The sequence below is a fragment of the Centroberyx gerrardi genome, chromosome 15, assembly GCF_048128805.1.
Source record: "Centroberyx gerrardi isolate f3 chromosome 15, fCenGer3.hap1.cur.20231027, whole genome shotgun sequence".
NCBI lineage: Eukaryota > Metazoa > Chordata > Actinopteri > Beryciformes > Berycidae > Centroberyx > Centroberyx gerrardi.
The window spans coordinates 27,533,477-27,557,782 of NC_136011.1; the positions used below are offsets into that span (position 1 = coordinate 27,533,477).

The 24,306-nt window shown below is 45.8% G+C and overlaps 2 pseudogenes; both read right to left on the minus strand.

Moving 5' to 3' along the window:
* Window positions 1–3,704: 3,704 nt before the first annotated feature.
* Window positions 3,705–6,759, minus strand: LOC144537832 (uncharacterized; annotated as a pseudogene).
* A 1,623-nt stretch (window positions 6,760–8,382) lies between these two features.
* On the minus strand, window positions 8,383–14,088 carry LOC139910026 (G-protein coupled receptor 4-like; annotated as a pseudogene).
* Window positions 14,089–24,306: the final 10,218 nt, after the last annotated feature.

The following is a 24,306-nucleotide window of genomic DNA, read 5'->3' on the forward strand; positions in this document are numbered from 1 at the left end:
GTGAGAGAGTTGTGGGCGTATTCGACCCAGGGTAGGAGCGAGCTCCAGCTGGACGGGTTGCGCACTGTGACACACCGAAGAGCTGCCTCCAAATCCTGGAAGTGGTGTAATCCAGGTGGAGGGAAGGATGGTCTCAGGCTCAGAGGAAGATCTCTCAAGGGCAGACTGGCGGGAGAGGGCATCAGGCTTGACATTCCGGGAACCAGGGCGATAGATGAGGGTGAAACTGAAGCGGCCAAGGAACAATGCCCACCGAGCTTGGCGAGAGTTAAGTCGTTTGGCGGAACGAAGATAGGACAGGTTTTTATGGTCAGTCCAGACAATGAAGGGATGTTCGGACCCCTCCGGCCAGTGTCTCCACTCCTCCAAAGCCAGAACCACCGCCAGGAGCTCTCGATTCCCCACGTCATAGTTACTCTCCGCAGGGGAGAGACGTCGGGAGAAGAATGCATAGGGATGTAGTTTCATGTCATCTGCAGCACGCTGAGAGAGCACAGCCCCCACTCCCGAGTCTGAAGCATCCACTTCCACCACAAACTGCCTAGAGGGGTCTGGGTGAATCAGGACTGGAGCGGAGGTAAGGTGGTTGAACGCGGTATCAGCCTCGGGAGTCCAAGAGAAGAGGGAGACTGTGGAGGTGAGCCGGGTTAGGGGAGCTGCCACTCTGCTGTAGTCTTTGATGAACCGCCTGTAGAAGTTAGCGAATCCCAGGAATCGCTGGAGTTGCTTCCGAGTGGTAGGCCTCACCCACTCCGACACTGCCTGGATCTTGGCCAGATCCGTCTTCACCTGTCCCTGCTCAATGATGTAGCCCAGGAAACAAACAGAAGACTTATGAAACTCACATTTCTCGGCTTTCACAAACAGCTTGTTCTCAAGTAGGCGACGGAGCACTAACCGCACATGCTGCGTGTGTTCCTCCAAGTCACGAGAGAAGATCAGGATGTCATCCAGGTATACGAAGATGAAGCGGTTCAGCATGTCTCGGAGGACGTCGTTGACGAGGGCCTGGAAGACGGCGGGAGCGTTGGTCAAACCGAAGGGCATCACCAGGTACTCGAAGTGTCCCAGGGGGGTGTTAAACGCCGTCTTCCATTCATCTCCGTCTCGAATCCGAATGAGATGGTATGCGTTCCGGAGATCCAGCTTGGAGAAGACCGTGGCCTGTTGCAGGGGCACAAAAGCAGAGTCAATGAGAGGAAGCGGATACTTGTTCTTTACCGTTATATCGTTGAGGCCACGGAAATCGATACAGGGACGTAGGGTGTGATCCTTCTTCGCCACGAAGAAAAACCCCGCTCCTACGGGAGAGGAGGAAAGGCGAACAAGTCCGGCAGCCAGGGAATCGTGAATGTACTTCTCCATCGCCTCTCGCACTGGACGAGACAGGTTGTAGAGTCGACTGGAGGGCAGAGGAGCACCAGGTAGCAGATCGATGGCGCAGTCATATGGCCGGTGAGGAGGTAAGGAGAGGGCCCGCTGTTTACTGAATACCTCCCCCAAATCATGGTACTCAGCGGGCACAGAGGAGAGATCAGGAGGCTCAGGTGAGGGAGAGACAGCGGACTCACCGGGAGCCAGAGCAGATTGGAGGCAATGAGAATGACAGAAGACGCTCCAACTCACCACAGACCCCGTAGACCAGTCTATATGCGGGTTATGCAACTCTAACCAGGGCCGACCCAGAACCACAGGAGCGAGAGGAGAGGAGATCAGGTGGAGCTGAGTGGCCTCCCGGCGGTTTCCTGAGATGAGGAGGTTGAGGGTTACAGAGCGGTGGGTGACCCGAGCCAGGAGTCTGCCATCCAGAGCATTAGCGTCCAGCGTAGTAGGAAGAGCCTCAGTGGATATACCAGCTTGAGAAACTAGTGTGGCGTCAATGAAATTAGCATCGGCGCCGGAATCAACCAGAGCAAGCACAGGGATGGAATCTTCTCTCCAGAGCAGGGAAGCATGGAACTGCATACGAATGCGGGGAGTTGAAGAGATGGTGGTATGGCTCATCAGTACCCCCACTGTCACTGACGAGCCTCCTCTTTTGGCCAGAGCGGACATGCTGCCAGGAAGTGACTGTCCTGACCGCAGTAAATGCAGGCGCCGGTCCTCATCCGACGTTGATGTTCCGCTGGGGAAAGACACGTCCGGCCCAACTGCATGGGCTCGTCCACGGAGACAGCAGGCGACTGGCTGGCGGTCGCACCGAGGGAGGCTGACTGGTTAGACCTGCTATGGGAGGGGAATCTAGGTGTGCAACAAGGAGATGAAGCGGAAGAGCGGCTAGCTTTCTCCCTACGACGCTCTCTAAGGCGGTTGTCAAGCCTGACTGAGAGGGAAATGAGAGAGTCTAAACTGGTAGTCTCATTCCTAGCCGCTAGCTCATCCTTAAGGCTTTCGCTGAGACCGTTGAGAAAAACCCCCTGCAATGACTCCACATTCCACCCACTCTCTACCGCTAGAATTCTAAATTCCACTGCATATTCAGCTACAGACTGAGAGTTTTGACGGACGGAAAAGAGCCGTTTAGCGGCGTCCTTGCCTCCATTACGAGAATTGTTTTTCAGGGATGGGATCGGGAGAGCGCCGCTTTCAAACAGCGAGGGAGGAGACAAGCTAGTTTTAAAAATAATGAAAAGCTACTGAATGGGTCGGGAGGAGCTTCGATTCGGTCCGAGTTTGACAGGTGAAAACAACAACAGGGCTGCCTGCATGTGTGCCTATTTGTTTATATCATTATGTCTCAAAAAAATCTCCACGTATCATACGTTAGCTTCAGGATTGCTTATAGGGTCTGAAATTTCTTATTGCAGGTTTAAGATAATATTAAACATGTTTAATTTTGTCGTACGAAAAAGACTGCATTAAGACTAATAATAATAATAATAATCACAAGCTTTATTTAAAGATACAAAATTACAAACAAGTAAACGTAGTTTACAAGATGAAGTAAAAAATATGAACAGTAATTAATAACATAAACAGTAAATGCAGAAGAATGGGCCTAGCTTTATCTTATCAGCAGGTGTTAGAGCCTCAGAGCCTGATGGAGGAAGCTCCGTCTCCCTTAGTCTTCAACCTAGACTGTGGAACAACTGAAAGAGCCTGAGGATCTCAGGCTGCCCATAAGGGGTTAAAAGCTCAGAGATATAGCTATACACTTGTCCAAAATGTGCTTTAAAGGTGTTCAATAAGATTTTAAAATGAATCCCAAATTGCATTAGGAGCCAATGAAGTGAAGCTAAAATAGAGGTAATAAGCTGTCTCTTCTTAGTTCCTGTTCAGAGTCTGACTGCAGCATTATGGACTCACTGTAATCTGGATCTACTCTGCTGAGTGAGACAGGTGCACAGGGAGTTACAATAATCCAGATGTGACAAAATAAAAGCATGGACAGCAGTTCCCAGGTGATTAAAAGACCAAATTTCATATCATTCGGACTTGTGATGTTAAAATATTCAATTTTGACGTGTAATTGTAGCACCCACTCTTGGGCTAATCAGTGTAATTATGAAGATGCTGGAACACAGGGATGAGATTTTGTCAAAATCCAATTGTCCCTGGAGAAAAAAATGATCTCTACTCTCACAGTTATCAGTGACTCTACTCTAGGTGGTGGGAGGCTCCTCCCATCTCTTCTCTTCACCTCCTCTTTTCCCTCCATCTCTTCCCCCTCCCTCCCCCTTCTCTCTCTCCCTCTCCTCCTCTTCCTACACGGAGCTGACCCTCACTGTGGTATCATCATTCACGGTGTTGATCTGTCCCTGCTCTTGCTCTCTGGTCATCCTGCACCGACACAGGCAGGCCAGCAGCTTGTCTATGGCTCCTTTCTTCATGAAAACATACAGAACCAAGTCGACAAGAGGACTGAACTGGATGAAGATGAGACGCAGGCTAGGATCAAAAATCAGACCATTCCAACTTGTTGCTGACACCACGGACCAAATGATCATGGGCAGGAACAGCAGTGTGTAGTTAAGCAGCACCAGAACCAAGACTCCCACGATTCGTCGTTTCTCCTCAGGGGGGACAGAGATGGAAGCAGACAGAGCTTTGAGAGTCCCAGCCAGGAAGAAGATGAGCAGGGGGAAGGGGAGGAGGAGGGCGCTGGAGAGGAGGATGACTGCGAAAATGGGGTGAAACATGTCCATGAGAAAAAGCAGGACGATGGAGAAGGCCCAGACCATGATGGAGACCACCAGAGAGACCTTGATGTTTCGTCTGAAGCGGTACCACAGTGGGCAGGCGATGACCAAATACCTGTAATATAAGATCGATAAATAGATAGATAGATAAATAGATAGATAGATAGATAGATAGATAGATAGATAGATAGATAGATAGATAGATAGATGCATCGGAAACACATAAACACACCCAGATGGTAAGCTACCTTTCCAGGGCTACACACACCATGAAGCCAACACTGGCCATCAACCCAATGAAGTAGATATAAATGATGATGCTGAAGCGTCTCCTGGATCTTGCCTCCAGGACGGCCATGCAGCAGAACTGGATGAGGTCGGAGACGAGGAGGTTGATGACATAGATCGGAGCAACCTGGCCGTCTCGCACCTACAGGAACAGTGGTAAAAATAAATAAGTGACCGGTGAAAGTAAAAATAAATGCATTTGAATGAATTAATCAAAAGAATCAATGAATCATTGAGTGAATAAAAAAGATATGAGGAATGAAAGAATGCACAAATAAATGAATGAATGCATAAATGTGTAGATGAAATAATGGTTGAACAAAGACAAAAATAAATGAAATACGTGAATCAAGGCTTGGATGAAACAATAAGCAGAAGTTGACAGAATAAAGATGATTTAATAAAATGCTACACTGTAGTGCTTAACAGGGCCGACACGGTGGATCAGTGGTTAGCACTGTTTCCTCACAGGAGGAAGGACGCAGGTTTGATTCCCTGCCCTGCTGTGAGGAGTTTGCATGTTCTCCCTGTCACAGCGGAGGTTTCCTCCTACATTTCAAAGTCATGCAAGTCAGGTGGATTAGACACTAAATTGCCTGCAGGTATGAATCTACGAGGAAAGGCTCCAGTCTCTAGTGAATCAGAAAAGGAATAAGCAGGCACAAAATAAATGAATGTGGTGCCTTAAAAGTACTGAATCACATTTCATTGCCTATAGACAAATAACATAAAGACTGATAGACAAAGATAGACTGATAGACAGGTACACAGACAAATTAATAGATCTCAATCATAATTATTGTACCAGGGAAACCAGAGCATAGATGGCCAGCAAGGTCAAAGGAAGGCCGATGGAGATGATGATCCATGTCGTCACACGTACAGCGGTTGAGAAGTCTTCATATACATAGTCATCAGAGTGTATATAGTCGTTCTCTAAGGTTGTGTTGTTGTACAAAGCTTCCATTCTTCAGAGTGAGACCTGTTGTTGGGGACAGCAGGTCAGGGAAAGGTGGAGGGTTTCTTAGCCTCTACTCAACACTTCTCTTACTACCTCCACTACTGCTTAAGACATGAGGAAGGGGAAACAGAAGTTTACCGAGGTGCAATGCTATGGCAAATTAGAATCATCATCAATACATCAAAAAATACCAGAAAATGAAAAGTAATAAAAGCAGTTAGTTTTATATCTAAGAGATGTTGGATATCAAATCTCTGATGTTAGTCACTGCTGTTAATACTACAGTTACTACAAATAATAATATGAATAAAGTTAGACATTAATTAGAAGCAGAATTGAGAAAGGAATAAAACAGGTATATACAGCAGGACTAAAATATGTAAAAAGAACAAACTACATGTAAGCCTACAACACATGTAATGTGTTATAAGAAATTGACCACATGAAATTCAATATATGCTAAATAATAAAAGATAATTTTATAGTTTGAAAGCTGCGGGACCACAACCTGAATGTGTTGCATCTGCCAAGGTCCGCTGTTTCTTCGTCTGCATCCAAACAGCCAACCTTCAGTTATAGTGTGAAAAATCCCCCACAGCAGCTTCCTATTTACCTATTTCTGCTTCTAATGAACAGATAACAGCTTCTTTGCTAGAACTTGTCAGATGTGACATTTCCTGTAATAAGAGAAACGCCTATGACTGATTTCATCATGTCCGTCTTCCTCTGGTACTTGTACTAAAAATCCTCCTGTCATGTTTAACAAAGTTTGTACCTTTTCTCCCTGACTCTCAGTTCTTTACCTAGCACTTCTGTATCATACAGGATTACTCTGAGGTCACAGGAATATCTTTATTGATCTGTTTTTTGGCACTGTGGCTCTGACCATAGAAACTAATGCCTACCATACATTAGAAGACATTTACTCTGACACTGTCTCACATTTTACAACAATTTGTCTCAAGTCATGAGTTGTTAGTCCTAGAGCTGCTCACATTTTAAGATTCTGTTAAGACTGAGAATCATGCAGCATCACGTTAAAAGACTCCAGCAGGATTTTTCAGAGATTTGGAACTAATTCCTTGCTTGCATCACACAGGTTTTCAGTGCATGTGAAGGATTATACAGGCTCAAAACACTGATAATGGACTATGATGTTTGAGTGTGAATGAAGCTACGGCATCCCCCTCCTTCACCATCTACACACACACACACACACACACACACAGCCTACAACAAACCACACATGCACAACACTCAAGAGAGAGAAATAAAGAGAGAGATAAACTCTGGTTTACTCCACAGCTCCACCAGTTTCTCCTCCAGTTTGACGGTCCAACAGAACCGGGATTTACGCTTCCCCGCCAGCATCGCCGTGTTTCCTCCTCTGTCTGTCTGTAGAGCCTTGTCACCTGTCACCACAGGTGTGGATGTCAGCCAAAGACAGCGCTCCTATTGGCTGTTGACAGTGTAGCATTATAAATCGCGTCGTTGACCATCACACACGTTTAGAGCAAAGACTAAAGACTTAAAGATAAACTAAGCAATTTTCCGACTACTAGAGGGTGACAGAAACCGCAACACATTTGTAAATGAACCCACAGCAAAGCTGCTGGACTACGGAAGCCCCAAAAGACAAACCTAGTGAAGGACTGTGCATAAAGGCCAATAGCTAAGATAAACGTACCTATGGAGAATTGTCAGTAGTTACCAGACTTGCTTTGCCAGATATTCCTCCTGCTGAAGGTTACATGTCCCACAATGACAAGTGAAGAGGCAGGTAGCAAGTTTACTAGCTGAACAAGTTTACTCGCTCGCTTCATCGATTCCGCCATTACGACAATTGTTTTTCAGGGATGGGATCGGGAGAGCGCCGCTTTCAAACAGCGAGGGAGGAGACAAGCTAGTTTTAAAAATAATGAAAAGCTACTGAATGGGTCGGGAGGAGCTTCGATTCGGTCCGAGTTTGACAGGTGAAAACAACAACAGGGCTGCCCGCATGTGTGGCTATTTGTTTATATCATTATGTCTCAAAAAAATCTCCACGTATCATACGTTAGCTTCAGGATTGCTTATAGGGTCTGAAATTTCTTATTGCAGGTTTAAGATAATATTAAACATGTTTGATTTTGTCGTAAGAAAAAGACTGCATTAAGACTAATAATAATAATAATGAAAGGCTTTATTTAAAGATACAAAATTACAAACAAGTAAACGTGGTTTACAAGATGAAGTAAAAAATATGAGCAGTAATTAATAACATAAACAGTAAATGCAGAAGAATGGGCCTAGCTTTATCTTATCAGCAGGTCTTAGAGCCTCAGAGCCTGATGGAGGAAGCTCCGTCTCCCTTAGTCTTCAATCTAGACTGTGGAACAACTGAAAGAGCCTGAGGATCTCAGGCTGCCCATAAGGGGTTAAAAGCTCAGAGATACAGCTATACACTTGTCCAAAATGTGCTTTAAAGGTGTTCAATAAGATTTTAAAATGAATCCCAAATTGCATTAGGAGCCAATGAAGTGAAGCTAAAATAGAGGTAATAAGCTGTCTCTTCTTAGTTCCTGTTCAGAGTCTGACTGCAGCATTATGGACTCACTGTAATCTGGATCTACTCTGCTGAGTGAGACAGGTGCACAGGGAGTTACAATAATCCAGATGTGACAAAATAAAAGCATGGAGAGCAGTTCCCAAGTGATTAAAAGACCAAATTTCATATCATTCGGACTTGTGATGTTAAAATGTTCAATTTTGACGTGTAATTGTAGCACCCACTCTTGGGCTAATCAGTGTAATTATGAAGATGCTGGAACACAGGGATGAGATTTTGTCAAAATCCAATTGTCCCTGGAGAAAAAAATGATCTCTACTCTCACAGTTATCAGTGACTCTACTCTAGGTGGTGGGCGGCTCCTCCCATCTCTTCTCTTCACCTCCTCTTTTCCCTCCATCTCTTCCCCCTCCCTCCCCCTTCTCTCTCTCCCTCTCCTCCTCTTCCTACACGGAGCTGACCCTCACTGTGGTATCGTCATTCACGGTGTTGATCTGTCCCTGCTCTTGCTCTCTGGTCATCCTGCACCGACACAGGCAGGCCAGCAGCTTGTCTACGGCTCCTTTCCTCATGAAAACATACAGAACCAAGTCCACAAGAGGACTGAGCTGGATGAAGATGAGACGCAGGCTAGGATGAAAAATGGGGCCATTTGACATTGTTGGTGCCACTGTTGCACTCATGAACCTCAGAACTGGACTCAGAGTGGCATATTTTGTGAATGGTGTTTATTCTGAAAATAACAATTAAATGGTGAAGTGAGTCGGCTGGTAGCTGGTAATATAGTTCTCTCTCTGCTGATAACTGCCAACTGACAAACAAATACTGTACAAGTCATTGTGATTACTAATACAGAAATAATCAAAATATCAACAATAGAATTTTATAATTACATTAGATTCATAAAACATCCCTGAATTACACTAACCTATTCAATCTCTGTATAAAATATCCAAAAACGATCATTCTCTAATGTAATAATGTTTCTACAAATAAATAACAATGTAACTCTACACTTTCATTCATAAAAACTGATTCACTACGTATTTACAACGGATGTCCGCCCTGCGCCCTGTTACCATGGCGACGGTCTAAACACTAGTACAGCTGATCGGATGTTGGCGTCAGCGATCGCCAAAATGAACCCATACTCTGGCTTCCCTTCAAGTTAAAATCATCCGATAAAACAGCACACACAAACCCAAACAAGTAACACATGGCGGTGAGTCAACCCAACCCTACATTTAACTCCAAATATTATTTGAAGTGGCAACACGAGCGGCAAATAGCGATCGTTTGCTAGAAATTGAAAAGCAAGAAAAAGGTTAGTGTTATATCTGAGAGATGTCGGATATCAAATCTCTAAAGGAGGATGTGGCCCCTCAGGCTGAATAGGCATGATGCTAGTCACTACTGTTAATACTACTGTTACTACTACTATTGTAAAAAAAAAAGTAATACTAATAATAATCATAATAATTATGAAGTTACACCTTAATTAAAAGCAGACTTGAAAAAGGTATAAAACAGGCATAAAGGACTAAAATAGGTAAAAAGAACAAACTACATGTAAGCTTATCTATAAAAAATGTGTTCTAAGAAATTGACCACATGAAATTCAATGTATGCTAAATAATAAAAGATAATTTTATAGTTTGAAAGCTGCTGGACCACAACCCAATGTGTTGCATCTGCCAAGGTCCGCTGTTTCTTCACCTGCATCCAAACAGCCAACCTTCAGTTATAGTGTGAAAAATCCCCCACAGCAGCTTCCTAGTTATCTACATCTTCTTCTAATGAACAGATAACAGCTTCTTTGCTAGGACTTGTCAGATGTGACATTTCCTGCAATAAGAGAAACGATGATGATTGATTCGATCATGTCCATCTTCCTCTGGTACTTGTACTAAAAATCCTCCTGTCATGTTTAACAAAGTTTGTACCTTTTCTCCCTGGCTCTCAGTTCTTTACCTAGCACTTCTGTATCATACAGGATTACTCTGAGGTCACAGGAATATCTTTATTGATCTGTTTTTTGGCGCTGTGGCTCTGACCATAGAAACTAATGCCTACCATACATTAGAAGACATTTACTCTGACACTGTCTCACATTTTACAACAATTTGTCTCAAGTCATGAGTTGTTAGTCCTAGAGCTGCTCACATTTTAAGATTCTGTTAAGACTGAGAATCATGCAGCATCACGTTAAAAGACTCCAGCAGGATTTTTCAGAGATTTGGAACTAATTCCTTGCTTGCATCACACAGGTTTTCAGTGCATGTGAAGGATTATACAGGCTCAAAACACTGATAATGGACTATGATGTTTGAGTGTGAATGAAGCTACAGCATCCCCCTCCTTCACCATCTACACACACACACACACACACACACAGCCTACAACAAACCACACATGCACAACACTCAAGAGAGAGAGATAAAGAGAGAGATAAACTCTCGTTTACTCCACAGCTCCACCAGTTTCTCCTCCAGTTTGACGGTCCAACGGAACCGGGATTTACGCTTCCCCGCCAGCATCGCCGTGTTTCCTCCTCTGTCTGTCTGTAGAGCCTTGTCACCTGTCACCACAGGTGTGGATGTCAGCCAAAGACAGCGCTCCTATTGGCTGTTCAAACAGCGAGGGAGGAGACAAGCTAGTTTTAAAAATAATGAAAAGCTACTGAATGGGTCGGGAGGAGCTTCGATTCGGTCCGAGTTTGACAGGTGAAAACAACAACAGGGCTGCCCGCATGTGTGGCTATTTGTTTATATCATTATGTCTCAAAAAAAATCTCCACGTATCATACGTTAGCTTCAGGATAGCTTATAGGGTCTGAAATTTCTTATTGCAGGTTTAAGATAATATTAAACATGTTTGATTTTGTTGTAAGAAAAAGACTGCATTAAGACTAATAATAATAATAATGACGAGCTTTATTTAAAGATACAAAATTACAAACAAGTAAACGTGGTTTACAAGATGAAGTAAAAAATATGAGCAGTAATTAATAACATAAACAGTAAATGCAGAAGAATGGGCCTAGCTTTATCTTATCAGCAGGTCTTAGAGCCTCAGAGCCTGATGGAGGAAGCTCCGTCTCCCTTAGTCTTCAACCTAGACTGTGGAACAACTGAAAGAGCCTGAGGATCTCAGGCTGCCCATAAGGGGTTAAAAGCTCAGAGATATAGCTATACACTTGTCCAAAATGTGCTTTAAAGGTGTTCAATAAGATTTTAAAATGAATCCCAAATTGCATTAGGAGCCAATGAAATGAAGCTAAAATAGAGGTAATAAGCTGTCTCTTCTTAGTTCCTGTTCAGAGTCTGACTGCAGCATTATGGACTCACTGTAATCTGGATCTACTCTGCTGAGTGAGACAGGTGCACAGGGAGTTACAATAATCCACATGTGACAAAATAAAAGCATGGAGAGCAGTTCCCAGGTGATTAAAAGACCAAATTTAATATCATTCGGACTTGTGATGTTAAAATGTTCAATTTTGATGTGTAATTGTAGCACCCACTCTTGGGCTAATCAGTGTAATTATGAAGATGCTGGAACACAGGGATGAGATTTTGTCAAAATCCAATTGTCCCTGGAGAAAAAAATGTACTCTACTCTCACAGTTATCAGTGACTCTACTCTAGGTGGTGGGAGGCTCCTCCCATCTCTTCTCTTCACCTCTTCTTTTCCCTCCATCTCTTCCCCCTCCCTCCCCCTTCTCTCTCTCCCTGTCCTCCTCTTCCTACACGGAGCTGACCCTCACTGTGGTATCATCATTCACGGTGTTGATCTGTCCCTGCTCTTGCTCTCTGGTCATCCTGCACCGACACAGGCAGGCCAGCAGCTTGTCTACGGCTCCTTTCCTCATGAAAACATACAGAACCAAGTCCACAAGAGGACTGAACTGGACGAAGGTGAGACACAGGCTAGGATGAAAAATCAGACCATTCCAATCTGTTGCTACCGCCAGGAACAAAATGATTGTGGGCAGGAACAGCAGTGTGTAGTTAAGCAGCACCAGAACCAAGACTCCCACGATTCGCCGTTTCTCCTCAGGGGGGACAGAGATGGAAGCAGACAGAGCTTTGAGAGTCCCAGCCAGGAAGAAGATGAGCAGGGGGAAGGGGAGGAGGAGGAAGATGGAGCTGAAGATGAGCGACAAGTGACTCCCAAAATAGTTGACAATGATGAGAACGATGGAGAAGGCCCAGACCATGAAGGAGACCACCAGAGAGAACTTGATGGTGCGTCTGAAGCGGTACCACAGTGGGCAGGCGATGACCAAATACCTGTAATGATAGATAGATGGATAGATAGATAGATAGATAGATAGATAGATAGATAGATAGATAGATAGATAGATAGATAGATAGTAGGGCTGAATGATATACATATTGTTTCAACATCATTATCATCAAGGACGCAGTGTAAGGCAACTGGCCCATCAGTCACATCCAGAGTTTCTTTTAGACATGCAAATGCAGTGATCCAACAAATGCATTATATTCAAAAATCAGGTCAACAGAAAGGAAACTTTATGTATTGCTGCCTTCACGCGCTCCTTGTAAGCTCGTTATTTGACCGTCATAAATACAACTCATTGTGTATATAAGTACTTTTTGCTCAGAAATAATAAAACAGACCCTCAAACAAAGCAGCTTTTTTGGTGACTATTTATAAAACCAAGTGGTACAGAGATACTTAGTGCTGCAACAGCAGAATGAAGAGGAGAATATTCAGTTATGTAATTCATATTGTAATGTAACGTTGTGAAAAAGTTGTTGTATATGTGTGACACCTAAATGTTCAACAAAGAGTGAGAATGTCACATCTTGGCATCTTGGGTATCATGTAAAATTCAACTTTCCCATTTGTGTTTACCACTTTATTGGGCTGTTCAAATACGCTCTAGCCGTAATTACAATATTTCCGACAGAATTTGAACGCAGCATAGAAATAGATAGATAGATAGATAGATAGATAGATGCTTAGAAAACACACAAACACACAAAAATTTTTAGCTACCTTTCCAGGGCTACACACACCATGAAGCCAAGACTAGACGCCACCCCAATTGCGTAGATAACATTAGAGAAAACAAAGTGGGTTTCTCCCCAGGGTGCTGCCTCCCGGACGGCCATGCAGCAGAGCTGGATGAGGTCGGAGACGAGGAGGTTGATGACGTAGATCGGAGCAACCTGGCCGTCTCGCACCTACAGGAACAGTGGTAGAAATAAATTATCTGAGAAAGTACAATTAAATGTATTTGAATGAATGAATTAAAATAATTAATTAATCAATGAGTGAGTAAAAGATTGGCGGAATGACAGAATGCACAAATAAATGAATGAATGCATAGATGTGTAGATGAAATAATGGTTGAACAAAGACACAAATAAATGAAATACGTGAATCAAGGCTTGGATGAAACAATAAGCAGAAGTTGACAGAATAAAGATGATTTAATAAAATGCTACACTGTAGTGCTTAACAGGGCCGACACGGTGGATCAGTGGTTAGCACTGTTTCCTCACAGGAGGAAGGACGCAGGTTTGATTCCCTGCCCTGCTGTGAGGAGTTTGCATGTTCTCCCTGTCACAGCGGAGGTTTCCTCCTACATTTCAAAGTCATGCAAGTCAGGTGGATTAGACACTAAATTGCCTGCAGCTATGAATCTACTAGGAAAGGCTCCAGTCTCTAGTGAATCAGAAAAGGAATAAGCAGGCACAAAATAAATGAATGTGGTGCCTTAAAAGTACTGAATCACCTTTCATTGCCTATAGACAAATAACAGAAAGACTGATAGACAAAGATAGACTGATAGACAGGTACACTGACAAATTAATAGATCTCAATTATAATTATTGTACCAGGGAAACCAGAGCATAGATGGCCAGCAAGGTCAAAGGAAGGCCGATGGAGATGACGATCCATGCCGTCACATATGCGGCGGTTGAGAAGTCTTCATATACATAGTCATCAGAGTGTATATAGTCGTTCTCTAAGGTTGTGTTGTTGTACAAAGCTTCCATTCTTCAGAGTGAGACCTGTTGTTGGGGACAGCAGGTCAGGGAAAGGTGGAGGGTTTCTTAGCCTCTACTCAACACTTCTCTTACTACCTCCACTACTGCTACTGCTACCAGAGACATAGTGCTCCCCAAATTGTTGAGGAGACATAAGTTCACATAAACTTGTCCTCACTGCTAAACAATAGATAACATAGTTAATAAAACCACAGAAGAAAGGGACTTGGCATCTAGGCGGCAGCTGCACTTTCTAATACAGCGTTCTTGTGGAAGGAACTTAAGACATGAGGAAGAGGAAACTAAAGTTGTTTACTGAGGTGCAATGCTATGGCAAATTAGAATAATCATGAATAAATAATAAATACCAGAAAATGAAAAGCAAGAAAAAAGGTTAGTTTTATATCTGAGAGATCTCGGATATCAAATCATAAAGGGAGCATGTGGCCCCTCAGGCTGAATAGACATCATGCTATTCACTACTGTTAATACTACTGTTACTACTACAAATAACAATAACAGTGATAATGAATTTAGGCATTCATTAAAAGCAGAATTGATAAACGAATGAAACAGGCATATACAGCAGGACTAAAGTAGGTAAAGAAGAACAAACTACACATAAACCTATCTATAAAAAATATGTTCTAAGAAGTGACTGCATGAAATTTCTTGTATGCTAAATAATAAAAGATAAATGTACGTTTTGAAAGCTGCTGGACCACAACCTGAATGTGTTGCATCTGCCAAGGTCCGCTGTTTCTTCATCTGCATCCAAACAGCCAACCTTCAGTTATAGTGTGAATAATCCCCCACAGCAGCTTCCTAGTTATCTACATCTTCTTCTAATGAACAGATAACAGCTTCTTTGCTAGGACTTGTCAGATGTGACATTTCCTGTAATAAGAGAAACGCCTATGACTGATTTTATCATGTCCATCTTCCTCTGGTACTTGAACTAAAAATCCTCCTGTCATGTTTAGAAAAGAAACACAAAGTTTGTACCTTTTCTCCCTGGATCTTACTTCTTTACCTAGCACTTCTGTATCATACAGGATTACTCTGAGATCACAGGAATATCTTTATTACTATATATTGTTTTTATTGATTTATACTGTGTTTTACTGTCTTTAATAAGTACACAAGCAGCCACTAAGCTAAATTCCTTGTATGTGCAAATATACTTAATAATAAAAGGATTCTGATTCTGATTATTGATCTGTTCACAGGACATTATTGGGCTTTTTTAAAATATTTTTTATATAATTTTATATAATTACCTGGTGTCTATAAAATACATCTGTTAAGTTTTTTTCAGTAAAAGTCCTTTAGTTATAGCTTTAGCTATTCACTTCCAAGTGCTTGTTTCCCACCTACAAAAAAATAGGTCGTTTTACATAAGCAGCTTCTTATGTTAATGAGCTACTGCTCTGATTGGCTGGCCATTCTGGAAGGCCCGCCCTCCTCTTAGCGCTAATTGGTAGTGCTGATTTCAGACAGTCCAGCGTCTACATAGAAACTGGAGCAAAATCTGACTGGCTCGTACAAGGGGGCGTGTTTTATACTTGTTGACTGTGGGGAAATGGCATAGTAATATGATTCCATTTTTTTACTGTGATTATTTCACTCCTCCAAGTACCAAAATCACCATAAATACTAAGAATTGCCACATCTTAGGATACGCCCCCTTTAACATATATTGTCTTTAACTCAATTCCAAACAATATAGATAACATATGGGGTTAATGTTTGTCATTAACCTCTGCTAGATCGAGAGTGCCATTCTTTTTTTGTGATAAAGCTGTGATTTATGTAAAAAATCCACTATAACGAAGACATGGGTGCCATAAATGTGCGTGTGTGTGTGTGTGTGTGTATGTGTGTGTGTGTGTGGGTGGGTGGAGGTGATTTTCTTTTGGCAGTATTGTCTATAACATGTTGGAGAGGGTTGTGTGTCAAAAGACAAAAAGAATACATGTGTGCATGCATGTACATGTGTGTGAGAGCAAATTTTAGATGAAGGTGAAGAAGAAGTAGTGAAGTCAGCTTTCTGTTTCATATTTGCCATGTTCTGTCTGTTTTCACCTACAGGTTCTTCCCTTTCATTTCTCTCGGGTCAAATTGACCCGAACATCGGATCAGGGATGTAAATGTGTAGGGGGGTATACCATGTGTACTCAATGAAAATGTGTTCTTTCACATGTTCTTCACAGAAAATAAGCCATGGCCATGGAGTTTCAGGTAAAAAAAAAAAATTCATTGTATCATTTTCATTTTTATTTTCGTAAAAATTTTAAATGGGTCATTTTGACCCGAACACCACACAAGGATTAAAAGTTTCATCACTGCTCATGGATTAATCAACAACAACAGTGAAGACACTGGCAAGTTGATCATAATATACCTGTGCTTCTGTGGTGATTTAATGCAGATATGACCATCTATAGTGTATTTCTGTGGTGTTTTCCTGTGAAATATGCACCGCGAAACAGACTAGACGCCGAAACTGGCGCTGCAGATCGCGAGCCGATGTGAACGCTCTGGGCTGCGTTTCCCAAAAGCATCGTAAGCCTAAGATGTTCGTAAAGTACGTTGTGTACAGTGCTTCTGACCACTCGTACAACGCTAAGAACGTCGTAGGGAAGGAAAGATAATGAAGCAGCTTTATTTTGACTGCCAATGATGATTGTAGTCTACAGTAGAATATGCACACAATGTTTATAACCACAATAAAATATTTAGTAGCGTGAAAAACACCAACTCCAAACATTTTTAAAAACGACATGAAATGCAGGCTACTTATTTTCAGGGCATAATCAGGACTTTAATTTCATTTGATGAACTTCAGCAATTGGAGTAAGTGGGGAAAAAGTGAAATAAAATACAAAATAGGTGACTTGTGGCTGTTGAGGCAGATAACTAAACCCGGGGACTGTAGAAGGACGAAAGACTGTTGAGGAAGAAAAAGAAAGTGTGTGTGTGTATGTGTGTGTGGTGGGGACTGTTTAAAAGAAACTTTGAATAACTTGGCAACATGCTTAATAATAACAATCACACCTGAGTCCCAGGCTTACTCAATTGTGTTTTACCTGCTAGGTGAATACAATGTTGTCATATTGCCGCCGCCTGTTTCTGCGTGATTGCCTTTATTTTTTAATTGTAACCTGTCATAGTAACCACCTAAGCAGCACAGAATGTTATTTTGTGTATTTTCAAGGTTTTGACAAAAGGCCTATTTGAGTGGAAATGAATGTGTTACAGTAAGCCTACAATCAACATACATAACTAAGCATTTCAAAACTGGACAGCGCAACTAACTGTACATTTTCACATACAAAGTAATTTCCAGAGCCCAATGTGCACTCTCTCCGTCATTCAAATCCTCCCCAAGACCTTCCCCCTCTGTGCTGTGATTGGTTATCAGCTGCGCAACGCGGGGTGAAGCATAAAGAAATGGAACACGACCAAACATGCAATTAAAAGTCTCATATTCTCCACTTTCCAGTGTTTTATTTTGTGTCTTGAGGTCCATTCAAAGTTTGTCTCAATCCATTTTTACACGTTCATTTTCCAGCATCTCTCTGAGCCTTACCAAGAACAGGCTGTTTCTGTCGCCGTGTCTTTAAGGCTCATTAATATTAACGACCCTCTGTTCTGATTGGCTAACCGTTTCAAGAGTGAAACGTGAGACACCGCGGCCCGGCAGCTACAGGTAGGGAAAACCAAGCTACTTGTTGGGCAAGCTACTTGGAAAATGTAGCTGTCATGGCAGCCGCCTGGCATCTTACTTTCTCTCTCTCTCTCTCTCTCTCTCTCTCTCTCTCTCTCTCTCTCTCTCTCTCTCTCTCTCTCTCGGTTTGTGATGGGCATTTAGGTTTGACCTGCATTCCGCACGTGGGGAGGTGTGTCTGTCAATCAAGCTGACTATTTATTCCCTGCTGTGCCTGCAGTCCTCGTCAGATCGTAGTTTCTAGTGTGCTGTCTGCCAGCCGCTAGACAGTTGGTTAGTGACCCGTTTTTGTGAACTATTACGCTTTAAGCCAAGCTAAACTCTAGAAGTTCTAGCCATAGTTTAGATTGTGTTGTGTGCCTACTGTCCGAGTCTGACTCCTCGTCTCCTTGTCTCAGACTGCCTCCACTGCCACTCTGCCTGGTCCACGCCAGCCACAGCGCCTACAGCTTAACCCAAGCCTGGGGACACCGCTGCGCACTCCGCCTCAGCTGCCACTCCGCCTGGTCCACGCCGAGCCACCGCTCCTACAGTCCAAGCCGGGGGACGCCGCTGCTCACCTCGCCTCAGCTGCCACTCCGCCTGGTCCACGCCGAGCCACCGCTCCTACAGTCCAAGCCGGGGGACGCCGCTGCTCACCTCGCCTCAGCTGCCACTCCGCCTAGTCCACGCCGAGCCACCGCTCCTACAGTCCAAGCCGGGGGACGCTGCTGCTCACCTCGCCTCAGCTGCCACTCCGCCTGGTCCACGCCGAGCCACCGCTCCTACAGTCCAAGCCAGGGGACGCCGCTGCTCACCTCGCCTCAGCTGCCACTCCGCCTGGTCCACGCCGAGCCACCGCTCCTACAGTCCAAGCCAGGGGTCGCCGCTGCTCGCCCCGCCTCAGCTGCCACTCTACTTGGCCCACGCCAGCCACAGCTCCTGTGCCCGACCCAACCCGACTCTTGCCCAAACTGTTCTGTTTAAATACACAGCTTGAAAACTAAACCCCTGTTTGCGTGTCTGTCTTTGGGTTCCCCTGAGTCTTGTCAGTACGATCTGACCAGAATGAACCCAGCAGACGCCGATTCGATCCGCCAAGCCATCTCAAACCAGGGAGCGTTATTCGGGCAACATGATCAAGCGCTACGAGATGTCGTTGAAGGTTTACGTGATTTATCTGCTAATGTCGCCAGCCTGCGAAGCGAGCTACACACTTCTGTCGTTCAGGACCAGTCCCCCAATGATTTAGCTGCGCCGATTTCCAGTGCTGACTTACCTCCTGCTCTGACGTTTCCTCATCGTGAGCCCCATGTTCCCCAGCCGGAGCGATATGACGGAGACCTGGGCTCCTGTGGTTCCTTCCTCCTGCAATGTTCCTTGGTGTTCGAACAACAACCTCTGTCCTATCCCTCTGACCGTGGCCGTATCGCTTTCCTCTTGGGATGTCTGAAGGGAAAGGCATTGGAGTGGGCGCGTCCGGTGTGGGAGGAACAGTCACCCATATGCTTCTCTTACGAAGCCTTCTCTCGGGAGATGAGGAAGGTTTTTGACCATCCGGTTAAGGGTAGGGAGGCTTCGAGACGGCTGCTGTCTCTCCGGCAAGGTTCCCGATGTGTTGCGGAGTTTGCCATTGAGTTCAGAACTCTCGCGGCGGAGAGCGGCTGGAACGAGGCGTCACTCCAGGAAGTATTCCAGTACGGCCTAGGAGAATCCATAAAGGATGAGTTGGTTTCACGGGAGGAGCCTGACAGTCTTGACGCGCTGATTTCTCTTGCCGTCCACATCGACAACCGTCTCCGAGAACACCGGAGGGAGAGGAGCGGCCGTATTCCGTTTCCTTCTCATCGTTCGCCGCCTCGTGCCTCCGTTTTCACCCGAGGCCCGTCAACCCTCGGAAACGCCCGAGAGCTGCCGAGGAGAGAGCCGACTGCCCAGCCGGAGCCGATGCAACTCGGGAGAGCCCGCCTCTCTCCGGAGGAGGGACAACGCCGATTGCGCAATAACTTCTGCTTCTATTGTGGTAAACCTGGCCACTTCATTGACTCCTGCTCCCTGAGGCCGCTAAAAGATCAGGCCCCTCAGTAACTGGGAGGAGATTGATGGGCCAAACTACGTGTCATTCCTCCCGTCAAAGAACCCTGCTTCAAGCCTCCTTGGTGTGGGAAGGTAAATCTAACTCTTTTCCTGCTCTTGTTGACTCTGGAGCTGACGAACGTTTTATTGATTTCTCGGTAGTTGAGCAGCTTAACATTCTCTGGTCTGAGTTAAAAGTTCCACTCGAAGCCAACGCCCTTAACGGAGAATTGTTAGCTCGTGTCTCCAAGAAGACTGTGCCTGTGACCCTCCACCTGTCTGGTAATCATCAGGAGGTGATCAGTTTCTTTGTCATCAGCTCTCCTAATGTCCCCCTGGTTCTTGATCATCCCTGGCTTGTGATTCACAACCCCCACATTGATTGGACTTCAGGTACTATCTGCAGTTGGAGTTCTTTTTGTCATTCTCACTGTCTAAGATCTGCCTTGGTCCCTGCCTCTCCCTGTCAGTCCTCCCCAGGTGCTGTGCCTGACCTATCTGCTGTACCTCCAGATTATCACAACCTCGGGGAGGTTTTCAGCAAGCAGCGTGCCCTCTCACTCCCTCCTCACCGGCCTTACGACTGCGCCATCGAGCTGCGGCCTGGAGCTCCACTGCCTGGAAGCCGCCTCTACAACCTCTCCCGTCCTGAACGTGAGGCTATGGAGGTCTACATCCAGGAGTCGCTGACTGCGGGTATAATTCGTCCCTCGTCGTCACCTCTAGGAGCAGGCTTCTTCTTTGTGGATAAGAAGGACTGTTCCTTGAGGCCTTGTATTGATTTCCGTGGACTGAATGACATAACCATAAAGAACCGCTATCCCCTTCCACTAATCAATTCAGCTTTCGAACCTCTCCATGGAGCCACCATCTTCACCAAGCTGGATTTACGCAACGCTTACCACCTCGTGCGCATCCGGGAAGGGGATGAATGGAAGACTGCGTTCAACACCCCCCTTGGCCACTTTGAGTACCGGGTCATGCCTTTTGGGCTCACTAACGCCCCCGCAGTGTTCCAAGCCATGGTCAACGACATCTTGAGGGACATGCTCAACCGTTTTGTCTTTGTATACCTTGACGATATCCTCATCTTCTCCAGGTCTCTTCCTGATCATGTGCAGCATGTCCGTCAAGTCCTGCAGAGGCTCCTGGAGAATAAGCTGTTCGTCAAGGCAGAGAAGTGCGAGTTCCATGTTCCTACCACCTCCTTCCTGGGCTTCATCATCTCTGAGGGGCAGGTGCTGATGGATCCGGCCAAGGTGAGAGCGGTATCCGAGTGGCCACAACCAACCAGCCGCAAACAGCTACAGCGTTTTTAGGTTTTGCTAATTTCTACAGGCACTTCATCAAGAATTACAGTCGCATTGCTGCCCCTCTGACGGCCCTCACCTCCACCTCTGTTCAGTTTCGTTGGACCCCTGAGGCGGGTGCAGCCTTCCAGGACCTAAAGACCCGCTTTACTTCAGCCCCCATCCTGATCCAGCCAGACCCTTCCCGGCAGTTCGTTGTGGAGGTAGACGCTTCCGACATTGGGGTTGGGGTTGTCCTGTCTCAGCGTTCTGCCACAGACCAGAGGCTTCACCCTTGTGCCTTTCTCTCCCACCGGCTTTCTCCGGCGGAGAGAAACTATGACGTGGGGAACCGTGAGCTGCTGGCGGTTAAGCTGGCGTTGGAGGAATGGCGACACTGGCTGGAGGGCGCTGAGCACCCGTTTGTGGTTTGGACTGATCACAAGAACCTGTCCTACATCCAGACTGCCAAGCGTCTGAACTCTCGCCAGGCCAGGTGGGCGCTGTTCTTTGGACATTTTCATTTCACCTTGACTTACCGTCCCGGGTCCAAGAACGTCAAGCCCGACGCCTTGTCTCGCCAGCATGCTGCTGATGAGAGTAAGGGCCCTGTGGAGACCATCCTGCCCACCTTCTGTGTCGTTGCCTCTGTCACCTGGGAGATTGAGTCTGCCATCCGGGAGGCCCAGCGCACCCAGCCTGATCCCGGAACCGGTCCTCCCGGGCGTTTGTTTGTCCCTGACTCCGTGCGGTCCCGAGTGCTCCAGTGGTCTCATACCTCCCGTCTCAGCTGTCATCCCGGCGTGAGTCGCACTCTGGAGGTCCTCCGCCGTCACTTCTGGTGGCCTACCTTGGGAAAGGACACTCGTGGCTTCGTTGCTGCCTGTTCTGTTTGTGCCCAGAATAAGACCTCCACTCAGCCCAGCTCTGGTCTCCTTGGTCCCCTGCCTGTGTCTCGACGCCCCTGGTCTCACATCGCAGTTGATTTCGTCACCGGATTGCCACCTTCAGAGGGTAACTCAGTCATACTTACCGTCATTGACCGTTTCTCGAAGGCTGCTCATTTCGTTGCACTCTCCAAGCTTCCCACTGCCAGAGAAACCGCAGATCTGTTGGTCCAACATGTGCTCCGCCTCCATGGCATTCCTGTTGACATCGTCTCTGACCGTGGACCTCAATTCATCTCCCAGGTATGGAAGGCATTTTGTACTGTGCTGGGCGCTACTGCTAGTTTGTCCTCTGGTTTTCACCCTCAGACCAATGGCCAAGTAGAGCGGCTGAATCAGGAGTTGAAGACCACCCTTCGTTGCCTTGCCTCTTCCAACCACTCTACCTGGGCGTCGCAGCTTCCGTGGGCGGAATATGCTCATAACTCCTTGATTAGCTCCGCCACAGGTATGTCTCCCTTCCAGTGCTCTCTGGGTTACCAACCTCCGTTATTCCCAGCACAGGAAGAGGACATCGCAGTCCCGTCAGTGCAGGCCCACATCCGTCGCTGCCGTCGTACCTGGAGGACTGCTCGCTCGGTTTTGCTGCTAGCCTCCCAGCGTTACCAAAGGCAAGCCAACCGCCGTCAGACCCCAGCCCCGGAATACCAGCTTAGTCAAAAGGTATGGCTGTCTACCTCTGATTTGCCCTTAAGGACTGAATCTCGTAAACTCTCGCCCAGGTACATTGGTCCCTTCGAAATTGAGAAGGTCCTTAATCCCGCTGTGGTCCGCTTGAAGCTGCCCCGGACCCTCCGGGTTCATCCTGCTTTTCATGTTTCTCGGATTAAGCCTGTCGCTACCAGTTTCCTATCCCCCCCTGTCCCACCCCCTCCTCCTCCTCGGCTAGTGGATGACCATCCGGCTTACACCGTCCGCCGGCTCCTAGGTGTCCGCTGCCGGGGCCGTGGATTGCAGTACCTGGTGGACTGGGAGGGGTACGGTCCGGAGGAACGATGCTGGGTTCCCAAACACCACATCCTTGACCCGACCCTCGTCCGGGACTTCCATCGGCAGCACCCGGATCAGCCTGGTGGAGCACCTGGAGGTGCCCGTTGAGGGGGGGGTACTGTCATGGCAGCCGCCTGGCACCTCTCCTCCTTCTCTCTCTCTCTCGGTGTGTGGTGGGCATTTAGGTTGGACCTGCATTCCGTACGTGGGGAGGTGTGTCCGTCAATCAAGCTGACTACTTGTTCCCTGCTGTGCCTGCAGTCCTTGTCAGATCATAGTTTCTAGTGTGCTGTCTGCCAGCCGCTAGACTGTTGACTGCCTCCACTGCCACTCTGCCTGGTCCACGCCAGCCACAGCGCCTACAGCCTGATCCAAGCCTGGGGACTCCTACAGTCCAAGCCAGGGGACGCCGCTGCTCACCCCGCCTCAGCTGCCACTCTACTTGGCCCACGCCAGCCACAGCCCCAAAAGACAAACCTAGTGAAGGACTGTGCATAAAGGCCAATAGCTAAGATAAACGTACCTATGGAGAATTGTCACTAGTTACCAGACTTGCTTTGCCAGATATTCCTCCTGCTGAAGGTTACATGTCCCACAATGACAAGTGAAGAGGCAGGTAGCAAGTTTACTAGCTGAACAAGTTTACTCGCTCGCTTCATCGATTCCGCCATTACGACAATTGTTTTTCAGGGATGGGATCGGGAGAGCGCCGCTTTCAAACAGCGAGGGAGGAGACAAGCTAGTTTTAAAAATAATGAAAAGCTACTGAATGGGTCGGGAGGAGCTTCGATTCGGTCCGAGTTTGACAGGTGAAAACAACAACAGGGCTGCCCGCATGTGTGGCTATTTGTTTATATCATTATGTCTCAAAAAAATCTCAATGTATCATACGTTAGCTTCAGGATAGCTTATAGGGTCTGAAATGTATTATTGCAGGTTTAAGATAATATTAAACATGTTTGATTTTGTCGTAAGAAAAAGACTGCATTAAGACTAATAATAATAATAATGACAAGCTTTATTTCAAGATACAAAATTACAAACAAGTAAACGTGGTTTACAAGATGAAGTAAAAAATATGAGCAATAATTAAAAACATAAACAGTAAATGCAGAAGAATGGGCCTAGCTTTATCTTATCAGCAGGTCTTAGAGCCTCAGAGCCTGATGGAGGAAGCTCCGTCTCCCTTAGTCTTCAACCTAGACTGTGGAACAACTGAAAGAGCCTGAGGATCTCAGGCTGCCAATAAGGGGTTAAAGGCTCAGAGATATAGCTATACACTTGTCCAAAATGTGCTTTAAAGGTGTTCAATAAGATTTTAAAATGAATCCTA